Source organism: Hemicordylus capensis, chromosome 2 (genome assembly GCF_027244095.1).
Source record: "Hemicordylus capensis ecotype Gifberg chromosome 2, rHemCap1.1.pri, whole genome shotgun sequence".
NCBI lineage: Eukaryota > Metazoa > Chordata > Lepidosauria > Squamata > Cordylidae > Hemicordylus > Hemicordylus capensis.
Genome location: NC_069658.1, coordinates 314,533,297 through 314,550,250, shown reverse-complemented (window position 1 = coordinate 314,550,250; position 16,954 = coordinate 314,533,297). Strand labels below are relative to the sequence as shown.

General features: G+C 43.6%; 1 protein-coding gene across 1 annotated transcript in view; it reads left to right on the top strand.

Moving 5' to 3' along the window:
• Positions 1-16,954, top strand: part of SYN2 (synapsin II) — a 354,597-nt gene that overhangs the window by 139,372 nt on the left and 198,271 nt on the right. The gene's annotated exons all lie outside the window — the stretch shown is intronic.

Genomic DNA, 16,954 nt, shown 5'->3' with positions numbered 1-16,954 from the left:
AACTTGGAATCTTCTGCTCTTCCCAGAGCAGCTCCATTCCCAGAGGGGAATATCTTACAGTGCTCACACTTCTAGTCTCCCATTTATATGCAGCCAGGGTGGACCCTGCTTAGCTAAGGGGACAAGTCATGCTTGCTACCACAAGACCATCTCCTCCCAATTAAAATGTAGCCCTAATTTGTTTTGCTATAGCCAGAATCTACATTGTACAAAGTTCATGACCACGGAAGCAGCTAAATTCAAATATAATCCTGATAGCTAACATTCCTCAGATTTGTATGATTCAAGGCTCATGTTGGCAAGTTTCCAGGAGAGATTCTGTTCTCTTTCTGCTCCAGCAGAGCCAAAGTTTGACCTTTGGAGCATTGTGTCTGCAAAATCTGTCTTTTCATACAGGAATTTGACTGATGGACTTGATTGGACTGAAAATGATTTCTAAGCCTAATTTGGGAAACATAGCTCAATTTCAATTAATACTGATAAACTCTAGTATTTGAAAAAATAAAATTAAGAATCAGATTTTAAAGATCTTTTAATTATGTCTGATGAGTTGATCATAAATGGAGCTATTCAATGAGAGAAGTAGATAAATGGTATATTACACTGAGAGAAAACCTTTCTCCTTTTTTGAATACATGGTCAAATACATTCCAAAAGATGTAAAATTTTAACCTGACTTGAAACCTTTGATTTTGTACTGGGCATGAACGTCGTGTTTCGGCTTTATGTCTAAACTAGGGCTGAACCAAAATAGTCCCTCCAACTTAAGTGTTTGTTGGTTATGAATAGGGGCCCCTTTTTAGCATGTTTCCAGCTATTTGCATAGAAGTGAGGTGTTTACCCTGCTTACCAGGGGTGTGTGTAAACGGCTCGAATCAAAGCAGCCCAGTTCGAACTCAGACTGGATGCCCCCCCCCCCAAGGGAGGCTGGTCTGAGTTCGTGCCGAACCAGGCCCAGTTCAGATTGACTGGTTTGGGATGCTTGTAAACAGTAATCCAGTAAGGATTCCCCTTTACAAGCATCAAGGATCCTTAGCAACAGGCCCTGCTGGCACTCCCCACCCCATCTCCATGGGCTGGCAGGGGCCCAGTTCAGCACAAATTTGTGTGGTGATGCAAATAGCCTCCGTGCATGCTTTGGCCCACACTGATGGAGAAAGCAGCGGTGGGGCCTAGGGGAATCACTGCCGGCCCACTACCACATCACCATGTGTATAAGGTGACTTCCCGCCCACAACTCACCCACCCTTTTCAAGCACATTTAAGTTGCTAGGGTTCCCCAATGAATTTAAAGGGTAATACTTACTGGATTGCCCTTTACAAGCATCCTGAAGTGGATCAAACCAGGCTGAATCAGTTCAACCCATGGACACCCCGCTCCACACCATCTCCAGTAAGTCCCCCAAGGGGGAATCAGGTTAAAAAAAATTTAAAAACTTTTGGGAGCTTGCGAACTCCCTGAACATGGTGTGTGTGTGTGTGTTCAGTCCGGCGTTTGGTTCGACACCGAACAGTCAAACCAAACCAGTTCGATGTTGAACCTGTTTTATGTCGAACCTGTTTGCACACCCCTACTTGAAACCTCCCTCCATAGTGATGAGGCAGCATTGATGAGCACTCTTTCAGTACCTGCTAGTATTATCATATAGCCCAGATGTAACGAATTTGCTAACCAAAACATCATGTTATCATATTAGCATGATACCATATACTATATCATTGTGTTATGTAATTTTAGTATACCTTATAATATATCATATACTAATATAATACTGTTACAGCATAACATCATGCTAAAATATGTTATTAAATAATAACATCCCTGATAACTAGGCAAGGAGACATTTTAAAAAGTGGTGGCTCCCTTTTATTTAGAGTAGGGGAAAGCAGGTCTCTATTCATCCTAAATTATGAACCACCCATGGAAAAATTTGTTATGGGGCAGCCATATGAATAATGTTATTGTTGTTATGTCTAGAATAGCATTAGTAGCTACTGCTGCTTTCTGTCATCTTCTTCTTCTTCTTCTTCTTTTAGATTGTGAACCCTATTGGTACAAGAAATCAATTTCTCATAACTTTTGCTATGTAAACTGCTTCAAAAAATTTTTTTCTTGAAAAGTGGTATATAAATTGCTTACTAATAAATAATAGTGATAAAATTAATAATATTTCCAAGTAATAATAATATCCTTTTAGCAAACCTTTCTGAGCTTCTTACATGTCAATTTTGTCATTAAAACAATATGTTATAATTTTCTTAACTAGTCCTTGATTGTTGAAACCTCTACATTTTTTTGCAGTTAACTGCAATACAGATTTTGATTCACTGCTAATTCTTGACTTATTTGGAATAACAGCCTTAAATATTATCTTCTGATTCCTGCATTGCATGCCTGTGTGCACACAAAGAAACTCACATACAGTCTGCAGGCTTGTCCTAGTTATGGCATTATAGTTGTTAAAGATGTCTCTGTCCAGCATGCTTGTTGCTTTTTAGCTTTTCAGCAGCCATTTCATTCAGGACCAATCCTGAGCTACTGAATGTCTCAATTTCGTCATGAATTCTAGGCAGCAAAATCATTTTTCCCCCAGAGGAATGTCAGTATGTGATGAATAAATGACTGTGTGCTGTATAAATGAGTCAGTAAGGCTCTCCACACGAGCAGTGTGGAGAAGCCAAGAGGGTTCTGCAGGGAGAGCAGGCTTGACTCACTCTCCCCACAGACTAGCAGGCAGCTCACCCTGGGCAGCCGGATCAGCCGCCCACACATTTACCAGCTCCGTCATGGCCGCGGTGGGGATCAGAGGCCTCCTGGCCCCCAGAAGTCCCAGCATGAGTGCACGGGGCATTCTGGGAACCCCTCCAATGTCAGGAGGCTTGTTGTAGCCTCCCAGTCATGGGGCTACTCGTGAGTCGCCACGGAGCCATGCTGCGACGTAACACAAACGGGGTTGGCTGAGTGCGTGCTCCACTAACCCCGTTTGCGGGGGACAATTAAGCAGGCTTGCCACTGGGAGCCACACGGTTCCCAGCGGTTCAGACATGCAGCTGAAACCGGGCTGGGCTCCCTTAGCCCGGTTTCCACCACGCGTGAGAATAGCTTCAGTATGTGCTGTACTTATGAGCACAAGCAGTTTTGTCCATTGACAGAAAGCAATATAAATAACAAATGCTAAAGAAAATTCGACTGCTGTTTTCTTATTGTGCCATTCTCCTTTGGAATACAGATATTTACATTGCTTTGAATCAATATTCAAAGTATCAGTATTCAAAGTATCAATATTCAAAGTATCTGCAGAGGTAAACTGCTATCCATAACCTCACTTAAACTTCATATACATGCTTAGTTATGTTTTCTGCTACACCATTGACTCCTTGCTGAGAAAGATAGCAGTGGGTTGTTGTGTGTCTTACTTTATTAGGCAAAACAAACCCCACTGCAGTTATTGCTTGAAGGCAATAAAAAGCAAGTTGCTGCTCTTTTGACTACATTTTTTTTCTTCATTATAGTTGATTTTGGCTAACAAATCAAAACATCTTAGCCCTGAGGGATCTACTGTGCAGAGTTGGTTTTAGAGAGCAATCTAACCGCCCCCGCCCCCCCGGCAGTCTTTGGTAAGAAGGATAGTTCAGACAGGTTTAGGAAGGGATCACAATAAATAAGTTGCATACTGTTATATTCTGTCTAGTAATTTTTATTTTTTGTTGTTGAGAAGGTTGTCCCAGTGGGATCCTGTCAAGTGTGTGTGTGGGGGGGGGGGGCGGGGAAGAAAGAAAAGAAAAGAGAGGGAAATGAGAAGGAGACAATTGAGTTGTTTCTGAATAAACTCTTAGTTAAATCTGCATAAGATTACTTTGTGTTTATGAGGGAAGCAGCTCTGCAAAACATTTGGTGACGAGGATGGGATAACTTACTTTCAGTATGACATTTTAATGTGTGGCAAAACCATTGAGGAGCATGGTGCTAAACTGACAGAAGTCTTAAGAAAACTCCAACAACGCAGACTTGCTGTCTCTGCAGAGAAATGTCAGTTTTGCACAAGCTCAGCAACTTACTTGGGGCACACATTATCTCAGAGTGGCACACATCCCAAAACAGACTTGGTGAAAGCTATTCAGGACACTTTCCAGATTACACGCTACAACAGTGGTACTTTACTTTGGCTTGGCAGGATTGTATTGAAACCATTAAAAAAAGGGTGTTGCGCAGAGCCACCAGCAGGGGGAGCAGTCTAGCTTGCACAAACCTCCTACAGTGAGGAAAAACAGCTATTTCTTTTGCAACATTGTAGCACTAAAATCTGAAAGAAGGCGTTGGAAATGTGAATGGCACCTTGCTGACAGTGCAGGGACTGCAATGTAGAAACACAGGCACAATTAACAGACACCTAGTGACACTGTTGTAGTGTATAATCTGGAAAGTGCCCAAGAAGCAACATAGCCACACAACAGGGATGCACGTCACTCATTTTTAGGACTCTGTATTATTCTAAATACTCTAAATTGGGCTAGATTCAAGGTGCTGGTATTGACTTTAAAGCCCTACACGGCTTTGGGCCGGGGTACCTGTCAGACCGCATTTGCCCATATGAATCTGCCAGGGCCCTCGGATCGTCATCTCAGGCCCTGATCATGACTTTGCCACTAACAGAGATCCGGTTGGCCGGGACTAGAGACAGGGCCTTTTCAGTTGTGGCCCCTCGGCTTTGGAACGCCCTCCCTGAAGAGCTTTGCCATGCTCCCTCCTTCAGTGTTTTTAAAATACATCTTAAAACACACCTTTTTAAGGAGGCTTTTTAATATCATTATTTTGTTATATCTGGTAGGTTCTTTTTCAGCTTTTTATAATTTTCAGTTTTAATTTGAACCCAATAATTATTTTTAATCTGACTATCTATCTATCTATCTATCTATCTATCTATCTATCTATCTATCTATCTATAAAACACTTGTATCTGTGTCTATGTTATTGTTGTAAACTGCCCCAAGCAGTATTGCACTGGAGGGGTGGGGTATAAATATTTTAAATAAATAATAAATAAATAAATGGCATCTTTTAAAAAAGAATATAGCATTTAACTGGGATGCATCCCAAAAGGCTAGTTTTTGAACTGTCAAATCAGCCATTGCTGAAAGCCCTGCTCTCATGTCTTTTGAAATCAACAGGCACACTGATGCTTCTGAATATGGTTTGGGTGCTTTCATGACCCAGGAAAAAGGGGACAGGGAAGTTACAGTTGCCTTTGCTTCCAGAGCACTCTGTGCTTCATAGAAGATGTATTCTGTCATTGAAAAGAAGCTCTAGCATGTTTCTGGGCAGTGAGACACTTCAGGACCTACTTATGGGGCAGAACATTCACTTGACTGTAGACCATAAACCCCTATCTGCTTTATTTCATACTTGGGGATCAAGTTGAGCAACCCCAAGAATAGCCAAATGGATCCATCCATTCACCAGACTTATGGATTCTGATTTCCATGTAGAATATTTGCCAGGTCTTCAAAATACAACTGCAGATTGTTTATCTCGACTTCCACTTCCAGGCCAAGAAGAGATCTCAGAAGATGAGGATGAAGGAGTAGTAATTACACAAATAGCTTCATCCATTCATGGAGTGATCACGTCTTCTGAATGGAAAGTGGCCCTCAGTGCTTATCAGGTCCTCACTGAACTTAAACCTTACATAATTAATGGATGGCCATGCAGAAACAAGGTACCTGAACACCTTCAACCATATATGCATATAGTGAGTGAGCTGTCTCTTCTCAATGAGCTGGTGCTGAGGACTAATCATTTGGTGGTGCCAACCTAAGCAAATGTGATCAAAATTGCTCACTAAGGTCACCTAGGCATGAGTTTGACCAAAAGGAAAATCAGAGAAAGTTTTTGGTGGCCAGGTATGGACACATTGAAGATTTAATCAGGCACTGTATCGCTTGTGCTGTATCTGACAAATTGCAGAAGACTTTTACCACCCCCTTGACTCCAGTAGAATATACTATGGTCCCTGGGGAAAGGATGATCTTGATGTAATTGGGGCTTTTGATAACTAACCCACAAAACAAAGATTTGTTATAGTGATAGTGTATTACTATTCCAGGTGGCCAGGAGTTTCATTTGCTGACAACATGACTACAAACAAGGTGATCCAGTTCATGGCTGCAGTTATTTTGAGAGAAAGTCTTCTAAAGGAACTAGTGACTGACAATGGGCTACAGCTTATCTTATTGAAATGGAGCAATATTTGCATAACCATGGGATAAAACACAAGACTCTCCCACTCTGCTGGCCTCCCCCTGAGTAGCCAGAATTGCCAGCAGCCTGGGTCTGGCCTCTGCATTCACATGGAAGCCATTTCAGTGATCTCAATGTATGCAAATGGCCTCTGTGCAGATGTGGAGGTCACTAGAATATCCTCCATGCGTGTATGGAGACCAGAACAGGGCTGCTGCCAGCGCTGGCTACTTGGGGGAGGACAGCAGGGGTTGCGAGGAGCTGCCACTGCCTCCACATCTGCCATAGCCGTGGCTTGCACTTCAAAGTACTGAATTACTCACCCCCTGCCCTTTTACTGATTAAGGGGAATCCACACTGGGTTCCCCTTTACCAGTAGAGCTCTGAACCGGCTCGGGGCCAGCTCGAGGCCCATCCAGTTCGACATCAAGCCGTGTCCGAACTGAGCCGGCTCACACACCCCTAGTGTGTGAGCACACTAGTCTGCACACTCCATGCAGGGGTTGGGGGGAATCAGACAGGAAAAGGGAGGGGAAAGAGAAGGAGAAAATGGAGTTGTTTCTGAATAAACTCTTAGTTAAATCTGCATAAGATTACTTTGTGTTTATAAGGGAAGCAACTATAAAACATATACATAAAGCTTTGGTCTCACTAGAAAATAACACTTAGGCATAGGAGCTGTGCGATCTCTGAGAGATGTCATTATACCCTGCCTTTACGCTCTTCTGCTTCCTCCAGTTGTCATGCACTACTCCTAATTTCTGAATGAACTATGATCTCTGTGAGTGCCAAGCACTTGATACTTCCGTAGATTAACTGCAGGAACAAATCCCTACAATTTTCAAATCAGTGATATTCCTTGCACTCCTTTTAGAATGAATGATGTTACATGAACACACTGAATAACTCTTTGTCATGCAGTTTTGATAGCCAAGAAGGGCAAGATTCAAGAGTTTATGTGCATCTTGCTAAGCATCAGAAGGAACTGTGTCTTAGTAGCACATGCTTCGCATGCAGAAAGTCTCAGTTTTAATTCCTGATACTTTCAGGTAAGGCTGGGAAATACCTTTCTGTACCGCTGAAGAGTCACATCATTCAGTCTATCCACTGAGCTAGATGGACCAATGGTATATTTTATAAGGCAGTTTCCTATGTAACCTGTGTATTCTGCATCCTAAGGCACCAGAAACATCTGATCTGATCTGAGAAATTACAATAAATGGGCACCAAGTATACTGCTGGCTTGGACTCCCTTTTAGCTCTGTATTAAAATTGGATTTCATGCAAGCAATGTTATTGACAATGTACTTAGCAAATTATTCACAGTTGGTATCTGTAACAAAGCAACAAATTTTAAATTTGTTTATAAACTATCCAAAATGGCTCTTCTGGATGAAGAACATTTTCTTTGACACCATCACTGCCACAGTATATTCCTTCAAATATACTCTCTGAAAACAAAAATTCAAATGAATTTGGCATGGGTTTTCCACTACTTCTGCTTTCATTTCCTTCTGCTTCATAGCTCCAAGCATCCCTTTTGTAATTTGGAGGGTGCTTGCTGCCAAAACCATGGAAAAAAGATTTGTATGGCCAATCCCACTGATGATGTTAGTTGGTTCATCATTCCAGATGTCAACCCATATAATCATTGTCACCAGACAACACTGCCTCCACCTCTCGAGGGTTTGGGAAACCTGCTTTTAATCTTAGAGGAGCACTTACAACTCACAAGAGGTGGGGGCCAATGCCCAAATGTCATTTATCCAAATTGGTACAGTGTTATAGCATGGCCCCACAAAAGGCTTTTTCCATTTTGAAAAATTGGTTGGTGTCTTTTTGCCTCTTTTAATTCCATTTGTTTTGGTGTGTGTGTTTTTCTGGCTGCCTGGTTTGTATTTATAGCCATATACCCTCCCTCAGCTGCTGCCACAGAGCTAAATTCACACCCATCTTGCTTTGAAGGGAGGAGAGAAGAGACGAATGCCTAAAGAGTACAATATGTAGAGATCTAGGTTGTCTTGTTGCTTGTATGGTTTTTCAGTGTTTTTATGTGAAATACTCTGGGAAGTTTGCCTAAAAAGCAATATGTGGAATGAATGAATGAATGAATGAATGAATGAATGTTGATTTTATACATGAGGGACAAAAGTCATTTAGACACTGTTCATTGTCCCTGGCATCTCATCTCTGTACACTCGAGACCAGAGACCTAATACATTTCATTAGAGAAATTAGTTTGCTGGAGCCAAATACAAGTAGTACTAGAACAGGACAAGCAATATTCTGAACATTGAGCTGTTAATCTGGCAGCTGATCTAGAAGTTTACTTGATGGAGAAAGGGAAGGGACAGCTTCTCCAGGGCATTCTATGACCTTTTGTTGGAAAGACAGTGTGCTACCTTATGCAACTTGATCTCTCAAGAAGTACAAAACTCAGCTCCTGTTGGCATTTCCTGTGCACCAGCAGGAGAAGTCAATCCATCCAAGTGGCACCACCTTTTTCCTGCCATCTACTGCCAGTTGGTGTCACCCTGAGTTGACTTGTAAGCTGTAAGGGTAATGCAGAAAGTAAGGAACTTGGGTTCCACTGGTAGTCTCCATGTATACATCAGGTTACAGTTTTTCCTGAGAAAGATGGTGGTACAGGCCTCTGTCTTTAGGTGCAAGGGTTGTGCTCTTGTCCCAAGAGTGAAAGCTGCCTCCCAGACAGGGAGACAAATCAATGAATCAATCAATCAATCAAATAAATAAATGAAAGGGAGAAAATACAGCATGGAATGATGAGTTCTTCAGCACTGGAAAATGTCTTGTAAGGCATAACTGCACCCATTCAGATAATTATGAAGCTTCAGGAAGGAAAGCAGAGCAGAGTGACGCAAAGTTCAGATTCATGAGCACATTAAGGAGGATTTCTGAGCTATTGCCTTAGAGGTAAGAGAATTTCATTTCAAGGCTCAAGGCAACTGGGAGCATGAAGGAAACATCTGGGGTAGCTTTAAACTATGCAAACTCAACTCCTTACTGGAATGTAGATCTGAAAATAGCCTCTTTCAAGAAGAGCCAGGGATCTACAGAAGGCTGCATCTGCAAGGCCTTTTTCAGGTCATGCATATACCTGCAGTTTAGACATATTTTTCTATAGCAATTTGCTTCTGAAGTCTGTAAATCTCTCTCTTTCTATTCTTCCAATTCTAACAGAATTCTAAATTGTCCTTTCTAGCATAGTTTAGGGTTGAAATTATCCATTAACTAGCACCTTCAGAAAATTGCAGCTGAATCTCTTAAAGTTGCATAGCTACAGCTATGACTCTTTGATTATCCTTTCCCTATATAACCTATATCGGGCAGCAGCGATATAGGAAGATGCTGAAAGGCATCATCTCATACTGCATGGAAGGAGGCAATGGGAAACCCCTCTGTATTCTACCAAGGACAACCACAGGGCTCTGTGGTCTCCAGGAATCGAAATCAACTCAACGGCACACTTTACCGATATAACATGGTGGCTGACATGTGGAGGAAAAGTACTCAAAGGTAGTCCTATTGAAATTAAAAAGGACAAGTTAGGAAATGCATTGAGTAATTTGAGTAATTTTCCTCATGATGTGAGCCATTATGTTTTGAGAAACAGCGACCTTTTGTTAATGGTTGCTTTTCAGCCAAGAAACAATATGATGGGTCAAAAACAACTTGAACTAGCTCACCCTATTGAATTTAGATGTTAAAGTACCTTATACATTTTAGTAGGGTAGATAAATTGTGGGAGTATGCTAAATTTTGGGGTACATTTTAGTGGGGTATGCTGAATTGCGTAGCATATTAGATAAAATGTTCTTGTCTCTGCCACTGTAAATCATCCATCTCTTAAACAGTTTACCCTTTATTGAATTTGAAGATAGAAAAAGACCCATATAAAGCAAGAAGAGTAGAGATGAATATCTCTTTTGGAGTGTATTAAGCAAGGTTTTCACACAGCAGAAATATTTGATGTCATAACTACTACATTTAATTGGCATTATCTTGAATTATTTTTTATCTGCATTTATTTGAATGCATTCACTGTCCTTTACCAATAATATTCCCTCATGTTCAGTCAGTTGTATTTTCTAAAGAAAAAAGCCTCACTGTGGGTTCTGTTATACGCACCTGTCTTGAATCATTTCCAATAAAATAGTTGCTAATGAATAGACCATTAAATTACATAAAGGTTAGCAACAATGTTATGCTTCATCTTATGTTAGAACACTGGATGGCCCACCTTGATGATTTTATGGGGCCTCCTATGTCAGCAGAGGGCCCCCTGAAAACTGATACCCTTCTGATAACTGATTTCAAATGTGGCATCTGTAAGAACATGCCTCAACACTAGTGACCAACTTGGAGAGTTTGTAGATCTCTAGGGTGAGAGATCTTTTGTAGACCTTGGGTTGGGGCACTGGGTTTCTAGGTCATGTATTCATTAATATAGGTCATGTACTCTAATCTGCCTGAGCTGGATTTTGTGGTATTTATGGACCTCTCTAGTCCATTGTAGCCAAATGAGATGGATTTGGGTCCAATTACATGAGTGTTTGTTTTTAACAAACTCTGGCAGATGAGCTGAAAGAGGGGAGGAAAGACAAAGGTCTACAAATGTTCTAAATGAAACACAGTCCTTCACAGAAAATCCCATTCTAGAGTCACAGATAAATGAAGCAATGAGTGAAAAGAAGGCAGTGGCGATATAAGCAAGAGTACTTAATTTTAAACTGTGTAGGTTTGTAATGGTTTTGTTTTGACCAAGTAGCTGATGCCTCCTCAAGTTTAGATCCACCAAGCATTTAGACACACCAAAAGCTGAAGGAAATTAAGGAAATCAGCTCAGCAGAAAACTCAACAGGCCTCTTGCTCTCTCTAGGCCCAACGTATAACTGCTCTGAAGTTTCTTCTCCCTAGGGTTCCTTCCATCAGGTTTGCTTCTTAAAGAGATAGTGAAATATTAACAAGCAGTATAAGCAAAGCCTAAAGCAAATTGGGTTTTGTTTCAATTACCTTCCACACTAGCAACTTTAGTACCATACAGTAGAGGTTTTCAAACTTGGGTCCAGTGTTCTCTCCATTTTTTTTTTTTCCATCTGTGTACGGAATGAGTTTTGTTTTCTGGGCGGCAGTATCAAGGCAGTGTGTGCGCACATACATTCAGAGTCGGACCTTCCTGATTAAACCTGAGCGGGATCTAAAATTAATTGACCAGACATCAAAAAAGTGTGAGTGTGAGCACACGTGCAAGCCACTGCTTGAGTCCTCAGATGTTGTTGGCACTTTGAGATGATGGGTGTTGCAGGCCAACATCTGGGGACCCAAGTTTGAGAATCTCTGCCATACAGTGTTTGCAGGCATAACTATAAAGTTGCCAAGACCTGCTAGAATGACAGAGAATGGATGTTTCAAGACACGTGCAACTTAAGAAGTGTACTAGGGCAGAGTTTTGAAGTCTTCCACAACCACCCTCTTATATCATTAACTACCTTCAGGATAGTTTTCTTGAGAGTTCTTGCTTGAATAAGCCAGTGATATTTTTGCCCCTCACGATTTCTTCTTCTTGTAAACATTCTGTTAGGGTCCACAGAGTATTCTAGGAGTAGGCGGGCTTGCTGCCTCTGGGAGACATGCAGCTCCTGGCAGTTCTTACAGTCAGCAAAGTCTGGGCTTGGCTTTCCTAGCCTGGATTAGGCTGATCGTAAGAACAGCTTGAGTGTGTAGCATGTTTCCAGAACACATTGATAAATTCTTCATCAACCACTTTAAATTCTGAAACTTCACATGATTGAGAAAATGCATATTCCAGAAAGTCAGCAGGACTCCTCATAATACTAGTATTCAATAAATTTGCACACTGGGAAATTTTACTTCACAAAGAGTTTAGAAACAGTTTAACAATTTGATGCTTTGTGGGCTTAACAGCAATCTGATCTGGATCTAAATGGATACCCTCTCACACAGAAACAATGTATTTACTTTGTTTTACATCATCTGTATACCTGCTGGGTATCCAGGAGCCTCTAGTATAGGTGCATTTTGATGTAATCTGACAATAAGTTTTTAGATTCTCTTTTTTTATATTCTAAATTTCAGAAACCCCATTGCCTTCTGTTCCTTCTCCACAGCTTTCAACAAGTCCATTCAGTTGCCCTTCCTTCATCTGCATGATCACTCAGGTCCCATGTTCAGTCTCAGCAGATGTGTGGCACAACAGGACTATAATCTCCAAATTGCTGGGGTGACCAAACGTTTCAAGGTTACCCCCAAAGGTATGAAACCTTTTCCAGTTGGTCACAGGATGTTGTGGCATGTTCTTAGAAATGCCGTATGATATCCCTAGGCCGTTCCTAGGTGTAGTTGGAAATGACACCATGGCAAGTGATCAGGAAAACTAGGTGTAGTTGGAAATGACACCATGACAGGCACCATTTATAGCTCTGTCATCAGTTTTATGGGCCTAAAGATAATAGGCCCATGTCGGAGGGCTGTGGGCCACCTCCAGCCTCAAAGGCAGGATGCCTCTGGGTACCAGTTGCTGGGGAGTAACAGCAGGAGAGAGGGCATGCCCCTTTCAACTCCTGCCTATGGATTGCAGCGGCATCTGGTGGGCCACTGTGTGAAACAGGATGCTGGACTAGATGGGCCTTGGGCCTGATCCAGCAGGGCTGTTCTTACGTTCTTAAATAAATAAAGCCCCTTTCTTTTTGCCCAGGTTAATAGGATGAATCCATAGAGAGGTCTCATGACCTGATATTGATGGCACATTCTCTTAGCAGGCCATTCATGGTATTCTGTATATAATGTGGCAGTGTATCAAACAGAAATCCATCTGATGAATCTATAGCAAGTGATTGTGGATGGACTGTGGACCTGTTGATTCATGCCTTTTCTATAGCACTGATATCATAGGGATGTATCAGACAGTAAATCACCATGTGCATCTAGCAAGTGATCAGGAAAACTGTACCTATTGAAGTTTTGCCTTGATGCATCCCTCCCCATCCTGATGTCAAGCTGAACTATTAAGGCAAAGTGTTCACAGAGCCAGCATAATGTACCAGGCGGTACAAAGTCTTTACTGTTTATATGATACATAAGTTAAGGTTGTAACCCTAATTTACAATTTCCATGCTTTTAGAGCATGAGTGAACATTTTAAGCACATCAGCTCAAACTAGAGGGTTTTAAAAAATATTATACATACACATTTCTGCAAAAGAAGGAATGACAGCCTAATATTATGGTGCGAAGGAGACTGATTTTGAAACAAACATTTATCCAGCAGGTGGCAGTGGTTAATAATAGTCTGCTGTATTTTAACTTGCTGTTAAAACCCTACAATAGCGGTTTGCCTTTTAATACATGTGAATAATGAATGTTTGCTTTTGGATCTTATATTAAGTTAATGGGTACTCTTAATAAATTCAGAATAGTCATGGTTACTTTAGCATGATTTAGAAGAGGGATTGACTGCAATTTCCAAAGAAAGTTTAGCACTGATGAATAGAGGATTTATCCAGGGCTACATCCTGTGGCACAGGAACAGCTATTTACACCAGAGGGCAGCAGAAACCAGCAGCTATGTGTTTCAAGTTGTGTAATTCCATTTTTTTAAAAAATCACTGATTACAATTGTAAAGACAGTAGTGAAATTTTGAGAATGAAGTAGGGAAGAATGCAAGTTTTCTCTGCAGTATTAATGAGAAACAAAGTGCAGAAGAATTGTTTTCGTTCATCTTTGTGCATTTCAGCTACACTGCTATAGAGGACAGGAGAGAAGGAGAGAGAGAGAAGGAGAGAGAGAGAGAGAGAACGCATGCTGAACCGGAGTTAAACATTGCCAAGGTTGGAACTCCAGTACGCCCAAACATGCGGAACCGCAGTTACGGGCCAAAAGCAAGCTCTGGTTTGCCTCGGCAAACTCCAGATTGAACCTTGAGCTACCTCTAAGGCTCACCGCCATGATCTGAGGTCTGGCCGCCCAAACATTACGTCCAGCTCCTTGTGCAGCTATAACCGCAGCTAAATGCTGATTTTCAAACCGCAGTCGTAGAGATGGCCACACCGACCTGCCCGAGGACGTTGCAGCTCCAGGCCTTTGGCGCGTCTCGCTGGCAGCCTCTCAGAGAACCAGCCCCACCCCTCCTGCCAGCTATGCCGCTATGGAGTTACCAGGTTACAGGGACAACACCACGTCCCGTCCAGGACCTTTCTGCTTGTCAAGTGGCACAGTCATTCAGCAGCCTCCCCTCCTCCCACATTGTCCCTTGCCCGCCCCCCCCCCAACCTGGCACGTGGCAGGGAAAGGGCATGAGATGACAGGATGGGCACTTAAGTGCTTTGCTCCCCAAGGAGGGAGAAACAGTGATGTGTGTGCTCAAGCACAAACACTCCCAGAGGCAACATACGCAGGGCACCCCATCACAACACCGGGAGCGGAGCAAATAGTGGGGGGGGGACCCAGAGTTGGTTATACAAGGCAAACCCTAGCAGGGGACCTGGAGCAGCAAAGTTCTCCCCCCCACACTCACATATATGTTGGGGAAGGGGGGCCCCTTGGGGGTTATCTGTCCCTAGGCTTACTTATGAGAAAAGCCACATGGAAGGACTAATTGCTAATTCACGAGGTGGTACTCTAGTTGTACTAGGTGGTCCTTCCATTACATGCTGCAAAGTCAGCCCATTATCCCACAGACTGCTTTCTCACAAGAGTGGCAGCTGATAGGCACACAATACCAAGCCAGGATGCTCCATGCAGCAATGCCACGGGGATGGGTACTTGGGTGAGTGCTGTCGAGTGCTAACGAGCTGCTGTCAAACCCTGCACCCTGCCAGCCTGTCCACTTATGTGGAGATGCGCACCCTTGCCCATGCTCCTGAAGGGCAAGCCCAGTGTCCCAGGGCCAGAAGAAACCAGGGCTCTCCTCTCCCAGGAATCCCTGCACCCACAGATCTGCATACAGCACAATGGTGGACCACAATGGGAACTTTGAATGGGTTTAAAGGTCTGTGCCTGAACCCACGGTCTCCTTCATCCACGTAAATTGTTAGTTTGGGGAAAAGGATGCTCTGGGAATGGTTTGAAAGACAGTCTCCAGGAGGGATTCCTGAGCTGTCAAGTTCCATTATGCTCATGCAAAGGTTGGGCAAGGGGGTCCAGCCCCTTCCCCTATTGAGGTCACCAGAGTTGGTATGGGTAAACTGAATTCCTTCTTCAAAGATACGGCCATCCATTCCGGGGTGTACTGACCAGGCATGAGAGTGCCCCTACATGAGGAGAACCATCAGAGGCAAGGGGGAAAAAGTTGCCAAACAAATTCAGACATGATGCCTCATGCCCCCTTTTCCCACGGACACCTCGCACACAAAGGTGTCAGACCATCGAGGCTCTAAATAGAAGCTAGGTTGCTGTGTGGAGGGAAGCTGTGTAGAGGGGTGCCCTGGAGACTGCTTTCCTCATCTTGGGGACTGGTCCAAGCTGTCACGGACACATTCCGCCTGCCAGCCCATGTTGACATGTGCCTCCTTGCTAGCACCCCGGAACAGCCATCCCACTGTGGGGGCTCCCCTTTCTCACAATTCCCCACACCTGCAGATATGCATACAGCACCTAGAGACTTTGATAGTGGGTGGTATGTATGTTTGTATGTATATACATACGTGTGTGTGTGTGTGTGTGTGTGTGTGTGTGTGTGTGTGTGTGTGTAAATTTTATCTTAGAAGGTATGGATTGTCTAGGATTGAGAGAGATTCCCCCTACCCTGCCAAAGTGCAGTTCAGTGTTCTTTCCTCTTTTTTGAAATTGTCCCAGCCCTATAGAAATAATGGATGTGCTTTATTTTGGAACATTATAGGCTCACTGAAAAGATACAATAAACAATGGTGTCCATCACCATTGAATGTGTATTCTGTCAAACCTTCAGTATCCTACAAGAAGCAGCAAGAATGTTGGAATGTGTGAAGCTCATCAAACGATATATCTTATAAATAATCTATATATTTAATTCTCTTGGCCGGCATGTGTGCCCAGGATTTGGCGGCGGAACTCTCGTGAGAGTTCCTGGCATGAGACGAGAGTTCGGGGCAAAAAAAAAAACATGGAGGATGGTGGTGGCAGGCCACAAAACGGCCTGAGGAGGCGGCCTCGGCTGGTCCCCAAGAGGCGGCAGGACGATCTGGCCTGGCCAGGCTGTCCCGGGTGAGGATGAGGAGGCGGCAGCAAAGCCCGGCCTGGCCGCCGGGGGCAGGAGGAGGTGGAGGAGGAGGCTGTCCCAGGTAAGGGGGAGGTGGCAGCAGCAGTAAAGCCCAGCCCAGCCGCCAGGGGTGGAAGGCAGCGGTGGGATGGCTGGCGAGATGGCCGGCAAGACAAAACAGTGGCGGGGAAGCAGTGGAGAGACTGGAAAGGGGGTGAGTGGGAAAGAGAGAGTGGGGCAGGAGGGAGAGGGAGCAGGGAGGGGGCAGGGGGGAGGGGGAAAGAGAGTGGGGCAGGAGGGAGGGAGGGGGAGGGAGAGTGGCGGGGAACAGTGGAGAGACTGGAAAGGGGGTGAGTGGGAAAGAGAGAGTGGGGCAGGAGGGAGAGGGAGCAGGGAGGGGGGAAGGGGGCAAGAGAGTGGGGCAGGAGGGAGGGAGGGGGAGGGAGAGTGGGGCAGGAGGGAGGGGGGAACAGCCAGCCCCAAATAGCGCACAGACGCTC